Source organism: Podarcis gaigeae (assembly GCF_964106915.1).
Source record: "Podarcis gaigeae genome assembly, chromosome: 17".
NCBI classification, from domain to species: Eukaryota; Metazoa; Chordata; class Lepidosauria; order Squamata; family Lacertidae; genus Podarcis; species Podarcis gaigeae.
This window is the reverse complement of record NC_139694.1, coordinates 32594317-32614025: the sequence shown is the minus strand read 5'-3', so window position 1 is coordinate 32614025 and position 19709 is coordinate 32594317. Positions and strand designations below refer to the sequence as shown.

The 19709-nt window shown below is 42.8% G+C and overlaps 1 long non-coding RNA gene across 1 annotated transcript; it reads left to right on the top strand.

Moving 5' to 3' along the window:
* Positions 1 to 10294: 10294 nt before the first annotated feature.
* Positions 10295 to 13733, top strand: LOC310835391. Its single transcript, XR_014559629.1, has 2 exons — positions 10295 to 10512; positions 13507 to 13733. It is a non-coding gene; the product is annotated as an uncharacterized lncRNA (long non-coding RNA).
* The last annotated feature ends 5976 nt before the right edge of the window (positions 13734 to 19709 follow it).

The following is a 19709-nucleotide window of genomic DNA, read 5'->3' as shown; positions in this document are numbered from 1 at the left end:
CACCATTCACTATATGGGTATAAGATGACTCACAGTTTTCCACATAATTTTAAAGTAAAAAAACAGTCTTATACACAGAAAAGTACGGCAATAATTTTTATTTATTTTCAATTACAGTCCAATAATATCCTCATTATAAGAATACCAAATTATAATACAGTTACTATTGCCAATCGTTCAAATACCAAATTATATAATTTTGGTGCACCTCTCCCACGTGCTACATTTGATGGCTTGATGATTTTATTTATTTCTGCGTTCCAAAATCTTATTCATTTCAGTTACATTTCAGTCAAAATAATAATCCCTTATACAACTGATGCAATATTAATAACTTCTATTCGTGTGGACACATTAAATGATTTATAGAGGGAAGGTGGCCGGTCTTAGTCTGCTCCGAGGAGCTCATCCTTTCTCTCTCTCACACACATTCTTCCCAAGGGGAGGAATGTGGGTATTTATTTAGATATTTATTTCACCTCACATTCTACACAAGGGGAGGAATCTGAGCCTGCCTTTTCTTTCCTTGATGCGGGACTCGAGTCAGCATACAGGTTAAAATAAGAACAGGTAGAATGGCAGATGAAACTGATGGAGTACATGGAAATGGCGGAAATGACTGGCAGAATCCGAGACCAGGGAGAAGAGTCGATGGAAGAAGATTGGAAAAAATTTAAAGTACCCGTATTTTTCGCTCTATAACACGCACCCGACCATAACATGCACGTAGTTTTTAGAGGAGGAAAATCCGTAGGCATGCCACCCGTAGGCATTTCCTCCATAACACGCACAGACATTTCCCCTTACTTTCTAGGCGGAAAAAAGTGAGTGTTATGGTGCAAAAAATACGGTATATTTAAAAAAGTATTGTAAAATTAATGAATGTTAGAAAGATGCTGGAATGAACCTACATGGTCTTAGCAGAAAGGTTATAAAAATTAAGTTAAAATGGATTGTTAATGGGTTAAAGTGTAAAATTTAAGGTTAAATTGCGTTAAGATAAATTATGGAATAAAATCTGAGAAAGAGGGAAAGGACTTGCTGAAACAATTATGAATTAAGAATACAAAAAGGGAGGTGTGAGGAAGTCATGGAAATAAGTAAATGAAAGACAAAGATATGAAAATATTGGATGTTATTGTTTTTAAATGTTATTGTTTAACTGTATTGTTTTTGGGTTTTCTCAAAAACCCTTAACCACTACACCACACTGGAGAGCCAGTGTGGTGTAGTGGTTCAGAGTGGTGGACTCGTAATCTGGTGAACTGGGTTCGCTTCCCTGCTCCTCCACCTGCAGCTGCTGGGTGACCTTGGGCCAGTCACACTTCTTTGAAGTCTCTCAGCCCCACTCACCTCAGAGTGTTTGTTGTGGGGAGGAAGGGAAAGGAGAATGTTAGCCGCTTTGAGACTCCTGAAGGGTAGTGATAAAGTGGGGCATCAAATCCAAACTCTTCTTCTTCTTCTTTTTCCTTTTCTTTTTTTCTCTTTTTTTCCCTTTTTTAGCATTGTATTTTTGAAGTATTGTAATCTTTTTTATTGTTATTGTCTGTTTTTCTTTCTTTGTAATTGTTAAACTTTAATAAATATCTTATAAAAAAATAAAAATAAAATAAGAACAGGTAAAACATAGAAAAATAGCCACCTAACTTTTTTTTAAAAAAAACAACACATTAATATATCCATGAGATCTATTAAATCATCAAATTGGGGTGTTTGGGGAGGGATAGTACACAATGAGGGGGGGGGACACACACGTCATGCTCCTTCTGCAGTAGTTTGTCCACCTTTGGTCCCCACCTTCCACTTGGCTCTCACCTGTGGCTGCCAGAAGCTGTCAGCATGTGACAGCAGCCACACTGTGGGAAATGGCTTCAACTGGCCGGCTAAACCAGGTGAGGGTAGCCAATGGACCTCAAACCCTGCGTTATGCAGTCCCACTGCATGTGAAGGCAGCTCCAGCAGATGGAGCGGATGAAACCAAGAGTGGGGCCCGTGCTCAAAAAAGGTGGCTTCTGCACATGCTGTAGAGGGGCGTGAGGGAAAGATGGGACTCCTCAACCCAGGAAGGTAGCCCATCTAGGGAGAAAGAAAACTCTGATCCCAAGGCTCCACTGCCTTGCGAGATGTCTTCGAGAGAAGGAAAGGCTAAGGTGTGAACCCAGAGTGGAGTCCCTAAGACAGTTGGCTGGTGCCTTGTATGTCTACTTCCGGTAACTTTTGCCAATTGGTGCTAAGCATATTGCTCTGCTTTCCTTTGGACCACATCAGCAAGGCCAAGAGGGAGCCCAGGACCTCCATACACACTCCCCTGGTCACTTTGGTGTCGCTAACGCCACAGTTTGACTCCCCGCACCCAGGTGCACTCCATTGTCTCTCAAGACAGATGGATACCAACAAGAACAATTAAAACCTTGCAGACAATCACAACAAAAACAGGAGTAAGCCCCTTCAGAGATGGTATTTCTGAATAAATGTGCATATGATCATAGTCTTGCACCTTTGAAGGATCAGGCAAAGGAGATAATATATGGAAGGGTTACTCTTCTTGCTACTCAAAACTAGGTCTATTGATATCAAACTTCTGTTTAACCATAGCTAGTGGCTTCATATATACTGGACAGGTGGTGAGGATAAGATGAAACTCAGGAATGGTCTTAGAGTGAAGGGTGAGCATTTGTCCATCACATTTTTCTGTGAACTTCTGAAGTGATGAGGGGCAGCTTTTTCAATATCCGTTTGGTTCCACAGCCAAGTTATCACAATAGCGAGTTGGTCACGACTGGACCTAATGGTCAGGGGTCCCTTTACCTTTACTATGGTGAACACTATTACAGAAAGATTTAACAGAATCAAGACAGGCAATTGCCTAATGTAAAACTTTTTTTAAAAAACCTCAAGATTTTCAGAAATCTCAAACAGAAAGCTTGAGACAGTTGCTGTATTTCTCTGCATTAAGAGACCAGAAATCACATTTCACAGTATCCATCTGAGCTTAGATGTTAAGAGGTCATAATTATGATTAAGAAATCAATGCATTTGTTGGTGTTCTTGATGGGATCCTCAGTTTCCCAGTGGTAGTGATTTCTGTGGCTGAGGAAACATGATTAAGATGATTGAATTTTGTGGTACTTTAGCTCTTGACTTTCTGAGAGGGACCGAAGAGCAAACTGACTCTTATGTGTTAGGGAGGGGTGTTACTGGTTTGTTTTTAGTTTATTGTGTATTTTGTGTTCTCGTTTTGTATTTTTATGTTGTAAACTGCCTTGTGGCCTTTGGATGAAGGGCAATATATATCTATATAGATATAGGTAGTTTATTTATTAATTAAATTGGTAAACTTAATTAATAAACTATATCTATCCATATCTATCTATCTCTATCTATCATCTATCTATCTAATCTTCAGAGTCTCAGTTATTTATCTTGCTTGGGACCATTTGAAAATCATCTTCTTTGGATTAGGCTTTCTTTTAACAAACAAATAATGGTATCCACTTCTAAGATTCTGAGTGCATGTTGTGATAGGCTATTATATTTTCTTCCAGGAAGCTTTGGGAGCAGATGCCTTATGAGCCACAAAGGAAGAAAAGTATGTAAATATGTTTGTAGTGGTGTGTTTTGCTTGCTCTGTTACATTGGCTGAATTGTTTTCTGAGCAAAGAACAGAAACGAATGACTGCAGGAATGTCTAGCCCACTGTTTGGAGCCCGTGCTCCTTGCTGGTCAAGGGTGTCTGGTGACAGATTGAGACTTGAGGATTACAATGCTTGGAAATCCTGAGCAGGGAAAATGCAGCTTGTTGAACACAAGTGTGTGCCAATGTCAGAAGCTAGTGAATTGCAATGAGTTCTTACTTTCAGTTACTTGTTACTGCAGTAAACTCTGCAAATTACAGATACAATATTCTGTTATGTACGGAAGTTCTCACCCTGGGCTAGCAGGGGGATACTGTAGATAGTTTTCACTCAGGTCCACATATGCAAATAAGGGATTGAAAGTGATGTTCAGTGATTGGATAGTTACAGAAAATGGTTACTGTTGCGTTCTAGTGGAGCTATATATAAGCAGGCTGGCTGAATCCTTCAGTTCAGTTCTGTTCTGGCCTGTGAATAAACAAGAGCTGTTTGAAGAATCACTGTGTCGTCTGATATGTTCACCCACAACTTAACATATTCCAAAAAGAAATCAAAGAAATGAATTCTGATAGTATTTCTTAACAGAGTAAATTTCACTGAACCAGCATAGAATCATGCTTTACATGCGCTTGCAGATTCCTCTATTGGCTGGCGCTCAATGACGTTTTACTCGCCCATTGAAATTAATGAACATGAGTGAGTAGGTTCACTAATTTCAGTAGGTAGGTCTACATAGAATATTTCCCATTGATAGATGGCTTCCAGTTTTCAAAAATAAAATGAAAATTCAGAATTTCCCCACTTTGAACCAAACTGCATTCGTTAATTTTGTTAAACGATGCTGTTTATATTTCCCATAGTGTTATGTTTTTGTTGGGATGTTAGCATTTCCCATAATCTCTGTTTTTGCTCACTGAACTCAAAACCCCAAACATGTATCCTTCTTGGCTATAAGGTCCTTTACATGATCCAATAAAAGAAGCCAAGGAGTTGGATGGTACCTATATTATAATCAATAATCGTCCTTGCTCTATAACATTTGTCCACCTCTGTTTAATAGCATAAAGTTGACACTGAGATAGAAATACGGTAGCTACATTTTCAGGGTGTAATGCCCCCTTCTATTTAACTATTCCTGCTTGTTGCCTGATAACTTTGAGATCTAAAATGTCCCGGGTAGACATTTATCAGATAATGTAAGGAATATAATTGACATTATAGAAATGCTGACAGTTAATACTAATACAAAGGCAGTTTTGATTTTTGTGGATGCGGAGAAAGCCTTTGACAATATCTCTTGGAATTTTATGAAGAAGAATCTCCATGGGATGGGGGTAGGCCAGAGGTTTGAAAATGGTATAGGTGCAATATATTCGGAACAAAAGGCAAAACTAATTGTAAATAATGTGGTTACTGATGAACTTTCCATAGAAAAAGGGACACGGCAAGGATGCCCAATTTCCCCGTTACTTTTTATATCAGTCCTGGAGGTTTTGTTGAATATGATAAGGGGGGACCAGCTGGTGAAAGGGGTCCAGGTCGGAGCCAGAGAGTACAAATTGAAGGCTTTTGCAGATGACTTAGTTTTGACTTTACAAGAGCCAGACACTAGTACAAAAAGAGTTTTAGAATTAATTCGAGTTTTTGGTCAGGTTGCAGGATTTAAATTGAATAAGCAAAAAACTAAGGTTTTGGGGAAAAAATTAACAAATGTGGAAAGAGAGAGGTTCCAAGAGGAAACTGGATTAACTATGGCAAAAAGAGTGAAATATCTGGGAATTAATATGACATCTAAAAATGTGGATTTATTTAAAGACAATTATGATAAGTGCTGGACAGAGATAAAGAAAGACTTAGAGATATGGTCGAACCTGAAGCTTTCCTTGTTAGGCCGAATTGCAGTGATTAAAATGAATGTGTTGCCTAGAATGTTATTTTTGTTTCAGACACTACAAATTGTGGATAAATTAAATTGTTTCAAGAAGTGGCAGAAAGATATATCTAAATTTGTCTGGCAGGGCAAAAAGCCCAGAATAAAGTTTAAGATACTTACTGACGCAAAAGAAAGAGGGGGTTTTGCCCTGCCGGACTTAAGACTGTATTATGAAGCGGCAGCTTTCTGCTGGTTGAAAGATTGGCTACTACTTGAAAATGCAGACATTCTGGATTTGGAAGGTTTTAACAATATGTTTGGTTGGCATGCATATATCTGGTATGACAAGGTTAAAGTGCACAAGGGTTTTAAAAACCATATTGTCAGGAAAGCACTATATAATGTTTGGATTCGGTATAAGGATTTGTTGGAAAACAAAACGCCCAGGTGGCTATCACCAATGGAGGCTAAAGAGGTGAAGAAACTTAATATGAGAACTAATTGGCCAAAATATTTTGAGATCTTAGAACTAGAAAGTGGTGAATTTAAATTACAGAGCTTTGAGAAGATAAAGTCCAAGGTACGAGATTGGCTCCATTATTTTCAAATAATGGAGGCCTTTAAACAAGACAGGAAAATTGGATTCCAGGTGGAAAAATCGAAATTAGAAACTGAATTGCTAGAACCCAATACGAAGAATTTATCAAGGATGTATAACTTGCTGTTGAAGTGGAATACAATTGATGAGACAGTAAAATCAGCCATGATTAGATGGGCACAGGACTTAGGTCATGACATTATGTTTGCTGACTGGGAACAGTTGTGGACCACAGGTATTAAATTTACGGCTTGTAATGCCTTAAGAGAAAACATTATGAAAATGATTTACAGGTGGTACATGACCCCAGCCAAGCTCGCGAAGATTTACCATTTGCCCAATAATAAATGCTGGAAATGTAATGAGACCGAAGGTACCTTTTTCCACCTTTGGTGGACCTGCCCAAAGATCAAGGCCTTCTGGGAACTGATTTATAATGAAATTAAGAAAGTACTTAAATGTACTTTTCATAAGAAACCAGAGGCATTTCTTTTGGGTATGGTCGGCCAATTGGTGCCGAGGAGGGATAAGATCTTTTTTATGTACGCCACAAGGGCAGCAAGGATTCTTCTAGCAAAGTATTGGAAGACACAAGAGTTACCCACGCTGGAAGAGTGGCAGGCGAAAGTGATCGACTTTATGGGATTGGCAGAAATGACCGGCAGAATCCGTGACCAAGAGAAAGAGACTGTGGAGGAAGATTGGAAGAAGTTTAAAGCATATCTTTAAAATTGCTATAAAATTGAGGAGTGTTAAAGTGTTAAGGGAAAGGAAGATGTATAATTACAGCTTTATATATCTTTTGATTCAAAGGGTAATTGAAAGGAGAATAAGTTAAACTATAATTGGCTAAAAGGGTTGCTGAAAAATTTTGAAACTAGGATGCAAAAAGGGGAAGGTACGGGAAAGTCCGAGAAAAGAGGCTTATGAAAATGAGGTTAAGAAAGCAAAATGTATGTCTGTGTCTGTGTTTGTTGTTGTTTGCATTGTTTGGTGTTGTTTTGTTGTTAAAATTGGAAAATTAATAAAATTTTATATATAAAAAAATATTTAACTATTCCTGCTTGTAGGCTTATAATTTATTAACAAAATATATTTATATACAGTGGTACCTTGGTTCCTGAACAGTTTAGTTGATGAACAAATCGGCTGCAAACCCGGAAGTAAGTGTTCCGGTTTGTGAACGTTTTTCAGAAGCTGAACATCTATTTTGGCTGTTGGCATTGTTTCTGGGGCCAATCAGAAGCAGCCCCTTGGTTTTCGAATGTTTTGGAAATCGAACAGACTTCCAGAATGGATTGCGTTTGAGAACCAAGGTGCCACTGTATTGCTATTCATAGAAGAAATCAGAGCAGTTCACAACAATTGTATGTAAAGTCATAGAATAAAAACCACATAAAAATGTTAAAATCAGAAATCAGCCAACTATTGCGGAAAGATATATTTAACAGTAGGCCTACATTGGCCTGACAGATTAGAAAGGTTTTCTGCTGACATTTAAAAATTGAAACAGAATGTGCCTGCTTTGAGTCTTCTCTGATTATAGTAGATGATGGCTATATACAAATTTCAAAAATAATTTGAGGCGAGTATGCTTTACAAATACCTCTTTATATTTTACATTAATTATGATGCCTAATGTTAAAGAGGTAAACGCCAAGCTGAAATAGATAGAAAATGTGGCACATTAGCTGATGTTCTAATCCTAAAATTGTGTGGTTCTTCTTTCTTTAAAAACAAAAATTTAAAAAATTGTTCTAATGCCATGAATTGGCCTTAGCAAATTGTGTGGTTTGAGAAATGCTGCATTAGACCTTTTATTTGCCCTAAAGATAGCTTGGCACATTGTTCTCATGCTTCAAAATTACCATGGAAACCAAAAGGAGTAGGTAATTCCTTTATTCATTTACGAAAGCTTGAAGTCTGTATTCTAGAGTTGCTTGCCAATAGTTGCTTGCCAATAGTTAACTGTGGGGTGGTAGATAGCCTCTAGTTCTCTGTATAATATTTTGGGCCAAAGAAAGGCTTGACAGCAAAATGGGTTATTATTGGAAGAAGTGCTGATATACAGAGTTTGGCAGGATGATGAAGTACAGTGGTACCTTGGGTTAAGTACTTAATTCGTTCCGGAGGTCCGTTCTTAACCTGAAACTGTTCTTAACCTGAAGCACCACTTTAGTTAATGGGGCCTCCTGCTGCTGCTGCGCTGCCGGAGCACGATTTCTGTTCTTATACTGAAGCAAAGTTCTTAACCTGAAGCACTATTTCTGGGTTAGCGGAGTCTGTAACCTGAAACGTCTGTCACCTGAAGCGTATGTAACCCAAGGTATGGGACCCGGAATGGATCCCGGTCGCAAAACAAGGTACGCTGTACCTTGGTTTTCGAACAGCTTAGTTCCTGAATGTTTTGTGGAGGTATTACTGTATGACATAACCTGGGGAGAAAACAGTACAGACCTGATGAAGAGAGCACAGTAGAGGTTATATTTTCTGAAAACCCTCTGGAAAAACAATCTCTCAAAGGACCTGTTGATGGCATTTTACCATTGTACTGTTGAGAGTGCATTAACTTACGGTCTGTGTGTGTGATTTGGGAGCCGAACGGCCAGGGGAAAAATAACGCTGTCCAGGGTTGTAAAGACTGTGAAGAGAATAATTGGGTGCACTCTCCCTACCTTGGATCAAATCTATGCTTCCAAGTGCCATAAGAAAGCTGCAGAGATAGCGCAGGATAGTACGCACCCCGGAAATGATCTCTTTCAGCTTCTGCCTTCTGGAAGAAGGTAGAGGGTTATTAAGACTAGGACTAGCCGCCTGAGAAACAGTTTCTACCCAAATACAATTCTGGCTTTAAACACAGTACTGTATAAGGTAGTCTCTGTGGGAGTATATTGTATTTAATTATGGGGTATCAGAGTTTTTGGGGTTAACCAGGCTGGGATAGCTGGGATAGGAGGCTTGTTGGCTTTTGAATGTCTGATGTAAATGTTTTCAATTTCGTTGTTCTGTATGGGACAATGACAATAAAGATTATCGTATCATACCGTGTCATTTTGGCTCCCGAATGTCACAAACCCAGAAATGACTGTTCCTTCCGGTTTGCAACTATTTTTGGAAGCTGAACGTCTGACAGGGCTTCCACAGCTTCCTGCAGCCAATCAGAAGCTGCAATTTGGTTTTCGAACGTTTTGGAAGTTGAACGGACTTCCGGAACGGATTCCATTCGACTTCCAAGGTATAACTGTACTTGTTGCTCCAAGACTACTAATGTTGCAAGGGAGACCAAGGAGCATGTCTTGGCTTAGCTGCTACTGCTGCCTGTGATATGGAAATATCTCACAGAGGTGCCTGTAGGCACCCCACATTTTATTGTCATTAACAGTGCAGCCTGTGGTATGGTAATAAACTGGTATTTTGATGTGGTGTTCAGTTATATTATTTTAAAAGCTTCATGTTCAAGAGGTGATGTCAGATGCTGGTGCTGGTTGCTTGTGAGTAACTAGACAGGACTCCGACCTGGCATTTAAAGGTTTTATTGTGCAAACTATTAACAGTGCAGATCTACCAAGTTCAGGACTGTCTCAGTCACTTGCAGAATCCAGGAGGGGCCCCTTCCGGCTTCTCCCCCAACATAATCTTCGGCACCCCAAGCCTCCTCCTCCCCTCCTTGTGTTTCACGCCTCTGCGCAAGCTGGGCGATGGAAGTGGCATGCGTCCCTCCTGGCCAGCCTGGCGAGGTGAGGCGCTGGGGCTCTCAGCAGCATCTTTGAGCCCTCTCCTCGCTTGGCTGGCCCCTTCCCTCTCTTCTCCACTGGAGGTGTGGCTTTTTCTACTGCTGGAAGAGGTACTGCTCCTCAGGAGCTTTGGAGGCTCTCTGTATCCCAGCAGGCCCCCTTGCCTCCCTCCCCTGTTCCGATGGCAGTCCCCTGACAGGTGAACATGTAAGTCTCAGCATCTTTGAAGTTAATTTATTTGAATTAAAATGACTTTCTTAGGGCTCCTTATAGCCTTCCTTGCATTTAAAATGAATGAGTATTTAACAAATATTACATGGGTGACTGCTGGAGTCTTTCTTCAGGGGTTGGTGTCGTGTGCTTTTTATTTCAATTGTTTGAAGGGACCTTCTGTTCTCTGCTTCTCAAACTTATGTTCTTCTCCTCCTCCCTAACCCCCTTCCCGTGTCACAAGAAAGAAGGCGGAATGTGAACTGCTTGAACAACATAGTAATCTGGTATGGAGACCACAAAAACCGCTGTCCCTGTGAGCCCCATCTCTCAGAGCTGGACCCCACCTTTGAGATGTACACAACAGCTATGTGGCAGTGTGAAGCAGGGCACCACTGTTTCCAGGAACACTGCGCTTGCTTCTTAAGCCGCTCAGTGACTCTGAGAATGAGTGTGACAGTGGTGAGTGTTGGGAGATCTGGCACCTCCTTCTGTGACCTAAAGGCTACTAGCTGTACCCATGAAAAGAAATAAATTTCTACTAATCACTGCCACATGCAGCCAGCTGTTTTTAATTGTGGAATTCCAAAAACTCGAGAACCAAGGTACAGGGGCGTGGGAAGGGAGGCAGGGATGTGTGCCCTGGGTGCCATCATAGAGGGGGTAACAAATTATCTTTTTTATGATATATTTATTAAAGTTTTCAAAGATAATACAAAAAAGAGGAAAAAAATAACAAAAATAAAAACATTTAAAAACAAACAAAATTTCCATAACTTATTTTCTTTTAACTTATTTTCCAGACCTCCTCATACCTCCCTCTCTTGTTTTCCAGACCTCCTCATACCTCCCTCTCTTGTATTCCTCATACCTCCCTCTCTTGTATACCTTCCTCTCTTGTATTGTTAGTTCAGCAAATCCTAACCATTACTTTTTACTTGTTTCTAAACCTTTTTTTTTCATGTCTCTTAAGCATTACAGCTGGAAACCACTTAGTTTCTGTCCAACATCATTCTTGTTGTTGTTGTTTAGTCGTTTAGTCGTGTCCGACTCTTCGTGACCCCATGGACCAGAGAACGCCAGGCACCTCAATTCAGTGGAGCCAAAACACAATCCATCCTGTAGATTTAAGTATCTGTCCACAGTCACCTACTTGTTATCAGAGGCCCAGAATCCACATTCCTTTGTAAGAAAATATGAAATAACCTAAAACCATTTTTCCAGCATCTTAAAAAGTAGAGACATCACCTTGCCAACAAAGGTCCGTATAGTAAAAGCTATGGTTTTCCCAGTAGTGATGTATGGAAGTGAGAGCTGGACCATCAAGAAGGCTGATCGCCGAAGAATTGATGCTTTTGAATTATGGTGCTGGAGGAGACTCTTGAGAATCCCATGGACTGCAAGAAGATCAAACCTCTCCATTCTTAAGGAAATCAGCCCTGAGTGCTCACTGGAAGGACAGATCGTGAAGCTGAGGTGCCAATACTTTGGCCACCTGATGAGAAGAGAAGACTCCCTGGAAAAGACCCTGAAGTTGGGAAAGATGGAGGGCACAAGGAGAAGGGGACGACAGAGGACGAGATGGTTGGACAGTGTTCTTGAAGCCACCAGCATGAGTTTGACCAAACTGCGGGAGGCAGTGGAAGACAGGAGTGCCTGGCGTGCTCTGGTCCATGGGGTCACGAAGAGTCAGACACGACTAAACAACAACAAAAACCATTTTTGCAGGCAAAAAAAAAATCAATGTGTGTGTGTGTGGGGGGGGGGGGTAACAAGAAATTTTCCACACTGGGTACCACCTGACCTTCCCACGTCTCTGCCAAGGCACGACTGTATTGCTAAATGAAATCTGAGCAAACCACATAATCATTATTACAGGATCTTTTGGTATTAATAATTTACTGAAAGAATTCAATTATAAAGAAATAAAGTGATACAGAGAAAAGAAAAGAAGTGGGGGAGGGATGAACAAAAATGTGTAGAAAGAAGCAATATACAAAGATAAAATGTAATATAGTCCCATACATTCTTACCTAAATAGACATGATGTTATTATCCTAATACATATGTAAATATTAATAGCCTACTACATTTTTAAAAAATTCATTCCAAATGTCATATCTACGCAAACGAAGTCTGCATCTATACGTAGTTTGTTCATAAGTTGTGAGTGTTGTCGTATTGTCAATCCATTGACTGAAGGGGATCATATCTTTATTCTTCCAATTCATCAGTATCAGTCTCCTGGCCACCATTAGGGCACATAGAATCCATTTTTGTTGTCCTGTTCTTAATTTCCATACAATAGGTGTATAGTTCAAACAAATATTCTACGCTGAAAGTTTTAGCTTTTTCTGCACAGTCATAGTTATACAGTTCAGTATTTTCTTAGTAAGTATAGAACACGTTACAGTCGTACCTTGGTTGTCAAACAGAATCCGTTCCGGAAGTCCTTTCGACTTCTGAAAACGTTCAACAACCAAGGCGTGGCTTCCGATTGACTGCAAGAGGTTCCTGTATGCAGTCGGAAGCCGCAATGGAGGTTTGGCTTCCAAAGAACGTTCGCAAACCGGAACATTCACTTCCAGGTTTGCGGCGTTCAGGAGCCAAAATGTTCGACTCCCAAGGTACGACTGCACAAGCATATATATCATGGAGGCATTGTCCTTACCACATCTGTAGCAAAGACATATACAAGCCTAATGGAGTCCAATTAGGTAAAGGGACCCCTGACCATTAGGTCCAGTCGTGCTCGACTCTGGGGTTGCGGCGCTCATCTTGCTTTATTAGCCGAGGGAGCCGGCGTACAGCTTCCGGGTCATGTGACCAGCATGACTAAGCCGCTTTTGGCGAACCAGAGCAACGCACAGAAACACCGTTTACCTTCCCGCCGGGGCGGTACCTTTTTATCTACTTGCACTTTGACATGCTTTTGAACTGCTAGGTTGGCAGGAGCAGGGACCGAACAACGGGAGCTCACCCCGTCGCAGGGATTCGAACCGCCTACCTTCTGCTTGGCAAGTCCTAGTGTCTGTGGTTTAACCCACAGCGCCACCCACATCCCTCTACAAAGGGCAGCGCTAGCTAAAATCTGGGGCTGGATGTAAGCAATGAATTAACCTGAATGGCTGTTTCCTTTCAACCTTGTTAAGAACGTAATGTTAAAGGTGCCTTGGAGAGGTAGCACAGGACGGTGTCTGGGTATGATAACAGTCCCACCTCTTGATGGAAACTGCTGGCAAAAGCTCCCTCTTGTGGACACAGCTCCCTCTTTGGCTACACCTGAAGTCAGACACAGTAACTGGTTGACACCCAGTCTCTGATTTTCAAGGGTGCTGTGTGCATGCAGTGTGAAAGGTTGGCAGTAAGCGGTGATGGCATATTGCCTTGCCTGTGGGCTCTCTGCTGCTGCCATGTTCCTGAATGCAGCGAGGTGATGACGGCTTCTCTCTACAGGTGTGAGATCTGTGGATACCAATGCCGGCAGCGAGCTGCTCTCAACTGGCACATGAGGAAGCATACCTCATAAGCCCAGTACAACTTCACTCGTGAGCACTGCGGAAAGCGCTTTGAGAAACTGGACAGTGTCAAGTTCCACATGCTAAAGAGCCACCCGGATCACAAAGCTGCCTGATCCTGACTATGATCCTCTTTACTGAATGCCCCATTACAGGTTCCTTTTTTTAAAAAAAAAAAACATTTTCATTAGGAATTTCAACAATTAACAATTTATCAAAAATATTTTTTTTGAAAAAACAAACAAACAATTTATCAAAAATACATCATCCTCATTCCCCCCATTTCCCCCCTCCCCCTCCCCTAAAAAAACAAAAACAAAAACCCAGACTTCCCTCAGCACCTCTCTCTGGTTTTTCAACACATATTATTCTCTCCATGTTATAGAGTTGTAAAGATCCTCAATTTATCTATCAGTATATTACCAATAAGGGACGCAGGTGGCGCTGTGGGTTAAAGCCTCAGCGCCTAGGACTTGCCGATTGAAAGGTCGGCGGTTCGAATCCCTGCGGCGGGGTGCGCTCCCGCTGCTCGGTCCCAGCGCCTGCCAACCTAGCAGTTCAAAAGCACCTCCGGGTGCAAGTAGATAAATAGGGACCGCTTACCAGCGGGAAGGTAAACGGCGTTTCCGTGTGCGGCTCTGGCTTGCCAGATGCAACTATGTCATGCTGGCCACGTGACCCGGAAGTGTCTCCGGACAGCGCTGGCCCCTGGCCTCTTAAGTGAGATGGGCGCACAACCCCAGAGTCTGTCAAGACTGGCCCATACGGGCAGGGGTACCTTTATATTACCAATAAAGAATTTGTGAATGTTTATTCAAAACCTGCCAAGAAGCCCAGTTCATTTTGTTGTTTCTTTAAGGACTTCGTAAAAGGTTCCCATTCTTCTTTAAAGTCACAGTTATCCTTGTCATGTAGTTTATGTGTCAATTTTGCCAATTCCGCATAATCCATCAGTTTCTCTTGCCACAGTTCTTTAGTCGGGATTTCCTCATTCTTCCATCCTTGTGCTATTAAGACTCTTGCCACCATTGTTGCATACATGAAAATGTTTTTTCATTTCCTTGGCAGGTCTTTTCCTACAATCCCTAACAAGAAAGCTTCAGGCTTTTTTACAAATGTTAATTGGAACATTTTCTTCAACCCATTATATATCATTTCCCAAATTTTTAAAATTTTACTACAATCCCACCACATATGATAAAAAGTTGCCCCATTACAGGTTCCTAACCAACGAAGGGCACTACTTGCACATTCACAGCTGGAGTTGTGATGTGTGCTGCCTGCAGCAGAGGGTTGCAGCCCATCATCGGTGTGTTGTGCCTCAGCTTTTTAAGAGCAGATGGCGACAGACTTCAACAAGTTTTAGTTCTGTTGTGCAGGTGTTCTCAGGTATCAGGGCAGAGCGGTGGGGAATTGTTCAAAACAGCATCAAATCAGCTCATCTTGTAACTGGAGATTGTGGTGCTACAGCTGTCCATCTCTCCAAGGGAGAAGGAATGATGCTGTATTAATAGCAAGAAGAGTCTTAGCCAATTAAACTACCAGTACTTTGTTTACTGCTAAACAGCACCTTTGCTTGTCTGGCAATTTGATGCTTGGTTTGAGGGTCTATTCGCCTACCACTATTTACAGAGAGGCTAATTTCAGTGGGAAAACTATACTGGATTCACATGACCGGTTTGTATCTATTGACTACAATTCAAGATGACTCTTCGGCTGATCTGCATTTTTTGAACCATTCTCGTGAAAGGTCATATCTTGCCAAAAGTGGGTTGATAAAAAGAGTCATAAATCTGCTGTTGGAGACTGCCTCTTCCTTATCCTTCAGGGCTCTTGCATTGGAAGGCAAGCCAGATTTGGCCTTCGTATCCCCCTTTCTCTGGAATTGTAGCACCCGCTAAAGCACAGGTTTTTCCTGATGTATATGCTCATGCTTCAGCTTTTCACAAGACAGACCCTTGACTTGTGGGCCTCTGTACCCATGCACTGTGGGTTGCTATATTCAGAGTCTCCTTTGTGAATAGGAGCTGTAGGAATTTGCATGTATTGAGAATCTCAGCCATCGTTTTTTGAAAAATCCACTTTTAACCCTCAGTAAAAATATGAAAAAGGTGGAAAGGTTGGTGATAGGTTTTTAAATAATAAAGCTCGTTAGGGGTCTCTCTCAAGGTCTGGTATTCACATGGAGAAACTCTTTAGTAGTACCTATTTGTATGTACTCATGAGCATGGCAGAGTGTCTGGAAAAGTTGTTCCTGGTGTGTTGGACAACAACTCCCATCATTTGGCCATACTGGCCATACTGGCTGGGGTTGATGGGAGGTCCTCAACTCTTCCTTTACCAAAACACAGATTCCCACATGTCTGATTAAAAACCCCATATTTTGGATGCAGACTAAGTGCCATATAATATATTTCCATAGTGTCCCAGTTCTGGTCCTTGGCTGTAGATGGAAAAGCCTGTTTCTGGAGGAAACAAAACTGCCTGGCTTGTGGTCATTTTCACACCACCCTGTTCATGACAGTACTGCAACTCCACTTTGGTATCTGTGACTCAGGTATCATTTCTCCCTGTGTTTTCCTGCACATACAGCTGTGTTATTCCCTGTACTCGAGTGGGATAGAATTATAAGATTCATAGAACTGTAGAGTTGGAAGGGACCCCAATTGTTATCTAGTCCAGCCCCCTGCATGGGTGGCGCTGTGGGTTAAACCACAGAGCCTAGGACTTGCCGATCAGAAGGTCGGCGGGTTCGAATCCCCACGATGGGGTGAGCTCGGTCCCTGCTCCTGCCAACCTAGCAGTTCGAAAGCACGTCAAAGTGCAAGTAGATAAATAGGCACCGCTCCAGCAGGAAGGTAAACGGTGTTTCTGTGTGTTGCTCTGGTTCGCCAGAAGCGACTTAGTCATGCTGGCCACATGACTCGGAAGCTGTACGCCGGCTCCCTCGGCCAGTAAAGCGAGATGAGCGCCGCAACCCCAGAGTCGGCCACGACTGGACCTAATGGTCAGGGGACCCTTTACCTTTTACCAGCCCCCTGCAATGCAGGTGTCTCAAGTGAAACATCAGCAACAGGTGGCCCTCCAACCTGTGCTTAAAAACCTCCGAGGAAGGAGAGTCCACCACTTTCCAAGGGAGTCCATTCCACCGTCAAACAGACACTTTCTTGCTTTCAGAAAGTTCATCTTGATGTTTAGTTGGAATCTCCTTTCTTGTACCTTGAATCTAATGGTTCAGGGCCTTGATTGGTTACCCTTCAGGTTTTCCCCACCCCCAGTTTCCAGCAGGAGAAAAGTGACCTTGCCAGACTAGGCCTTTTTGCTCTGTTGAATTCTCAAAGCTACCGGTACTTTCTATGTTGTACAGGCAACTCCCCATTTGTTCAGGGGTTGCATTCTGGGTCTTTGTGTGTGTAAGTCTGTTCTGCCCCCTTCGGGACTGCAAGTCAGCAGTTGCATGTCAATGGAACATGTGTGTCAGCAGCCGCAGTCTGCATTTATATCCTGCCTCCTCCCCCCAATTCTGGAAGTCAAGTTTGTATCCCCGTAGTTCTCAGCAGTCTCCATCCTATTTCAGTCAAGGAGGACAGCAAGCGGCTCTTCCTGTGTAATTCAAGTCTTGTCCAGCTGGGGGAGTCAGAGCAACAGCTGCTTTGCTAAGAAAAGATGCTAGCAAGAGAAGTGGATAAGGAATTCCACTATCCCCAGTTACCCACCCACCCGGCCTGGGAATTGTGGATTGAGCACTGCTGTGCTCTTTAGGCATGGGTTCTGATTTTTTTTGCATAGCTTCCTCCTTTTCCTTTGGGGCTGAGCTTTTCTATGACGGAACCTTGACACCCAGGACAAGGAATCTGGGCCCTCCAGATATTGCAGGACTACACCTCCCATCATTGCCTGAGGCCAGGGGGAGCTGGAGTCCAAGCACAGGTTTCCCTATCCCTCGCCACAATTCTTTTTTGAAGTGTTCTTTGCATGTGTTCCCCACCCCTTTCTAAAACCCATTCATCATGTAAGGCCCTCTGCCACCTTCCTGCCTTTTTGGTGTTGCAGTTGACCTTGGGGGTATTTAGAGAGCCAGTGTGGTGTAGTGGTTAAGAGCAGTGGACTCATAATCTGGGGAACCGGGTTCGCGTCTCCGCTCCTCCACATGCAGCTGCTGGGTGACCTTGGGCTAGTCACACTCGGATAAAAGCCAGCACAGCCAGCAGATCATTAAAACTCTCGGATAAAAACAGGGGAGGGTAAAAACCGCTTAAAACCACTTAAAACTTTGATAAGGGTAAGCAAAATTACTTGGTAACTACCTTCGTCGCCATGTTGGGTGGAGCTGCCCGGCTAGTCACACTTCTCTGAAGTCTCTCAGCCCCACTCACCTCACAGAGTGTTTGTTGTGAGGAGGAAGGGAAAGGAGAATGTTAGCCATTTTGAGACTCCTTTGGGTAGTGATAAAGTGGGGTATCAAATCCAGATTCCTCCTCCTCCTCCTCCTCCTCCTCCTCCTCCTCCTCCTCCTCTTCTTCTTCTTCTTCTTCTTCTTCAGTCTCCTCATTCTGTTCCCTTTGGGAAGGCTCCAAACTTTTGGAAGCCCTGAGCTGTAGCAAATGATTGTTCTTTGGTGAAACCCCTGCGTCTGGAAAGGAAAGCACCCCTGTCTTTAGACCCCAGTAACTTTCATATAGGGCAATACTTGGATATGGCCCGTTTTGCTGCCCTTCAAATCCCCTTTCTTGAGTGTTTGTCTAGACCAGCCTGGGTGATCATGGCGCTTCTCTACTCCAAACCTGGCCACAGCCCTGAGCCTGTTCTCAACTGGAATGGAGGAACAGAGTGGTTTCTATGAATAATAAACTTTACACAGCATTTCCCCCTAAGTGCTCTCAGCACTTTGTATTCATTATCTCAGCAACATTAACAACAGTCCCGAGGCAGGCTTGTATTATTAACCCTCATGTTACAAAGCGGAGGTCACCCCGCAGCTCCATAGATGAGCTGTGGCATGTAGCGTGTGCCTGCTGGGCTGTACCAACTTCATTCCACTTCCAGGCTAAGAGGGCATTTCTGCACCCTTAATTGTCCTTTCAGCAAGCAACCTGTATAAATCCTTTCACCTGATGGGCTGGGCAAGAGAGGCTTCCTGGTATGCTGTTGATAAGTGAGCTCATGAGACGTATTTTGTCCCTTATAGCAGGCTTTATAAGGCCTCTTGTGGAGGCTAACCACTAGGTATTGCTCCTTCCCATGTGCCACTGTTCCAGGGCTGCTAGCGGTTTGCTTTCCGAGCTTCGTGCTTGCCAGCTATTCTCTCATCCTCTCTGCAGTGGTCCTGAAAGTTAACCGGTTCCATCCTTCTTCTCGCCTCCTGCGCAGTGTTTTCCTGCAGGGATGGGGTTAATAGCCCATGCCATCCCTTCTCTCTCCCCTCCCACCCACTTTCTGCTTTAAAAGCACCTTGGTGCCTCTCGCCACTCCCTGCAAATAGTGCTGAATAAATAATTCACTACCGGACAAGGCCACATGAATAATGCAGGCTCAGGGAACTGCTGCTCTCAGCACCAAGGGCACCTCAAAAGCTGCTCTCCTTTGGCCGCAAACTGGATTCTCTCCCTCTTGCAGAGTGTCAGGCTCTGCCTCCAGTTCACGGCACCTGCCCCCTTTTCCATGAACCAAGATGCAATTGCAGCTTTGATTCACGCTCGGGGAAGAAGTCTAGTTCTGGTGTTTGGACGCCGCAAGCATCACATCCAAAAAAATCTCTGCTAAAGGAAAATGTGTCCTGCATGTTTTATGGTAGCAAGCTGAATGATGCAAAAGGGAGTGGGAACATGTGGAAATGCCCTATCTCTAACAGAACTGGCTTATGGGTCCGTTGCCCCAATGCCTAAGCTGTTTCCTCCCTGGTAACACCAGCCTTCTTGCCAACAAAAGTCCGTATAGTAAAAGCTATGTTTTTCCCAGTAGTGATGTATGGAAGTGAAAGCTGGACCATAAAGAAGGCTGATCGCTGAAGAATTGATGCTTTTGAATTATGGTGCTGGAGGAGACTCTTGAAAGGCCCATGGACTGCAAGAAGATCAAACCTATCCATTCTGAAGGAAATCAGCCCAGAGTGCTCACTGGAAGGACAGATTATGAAGCTGA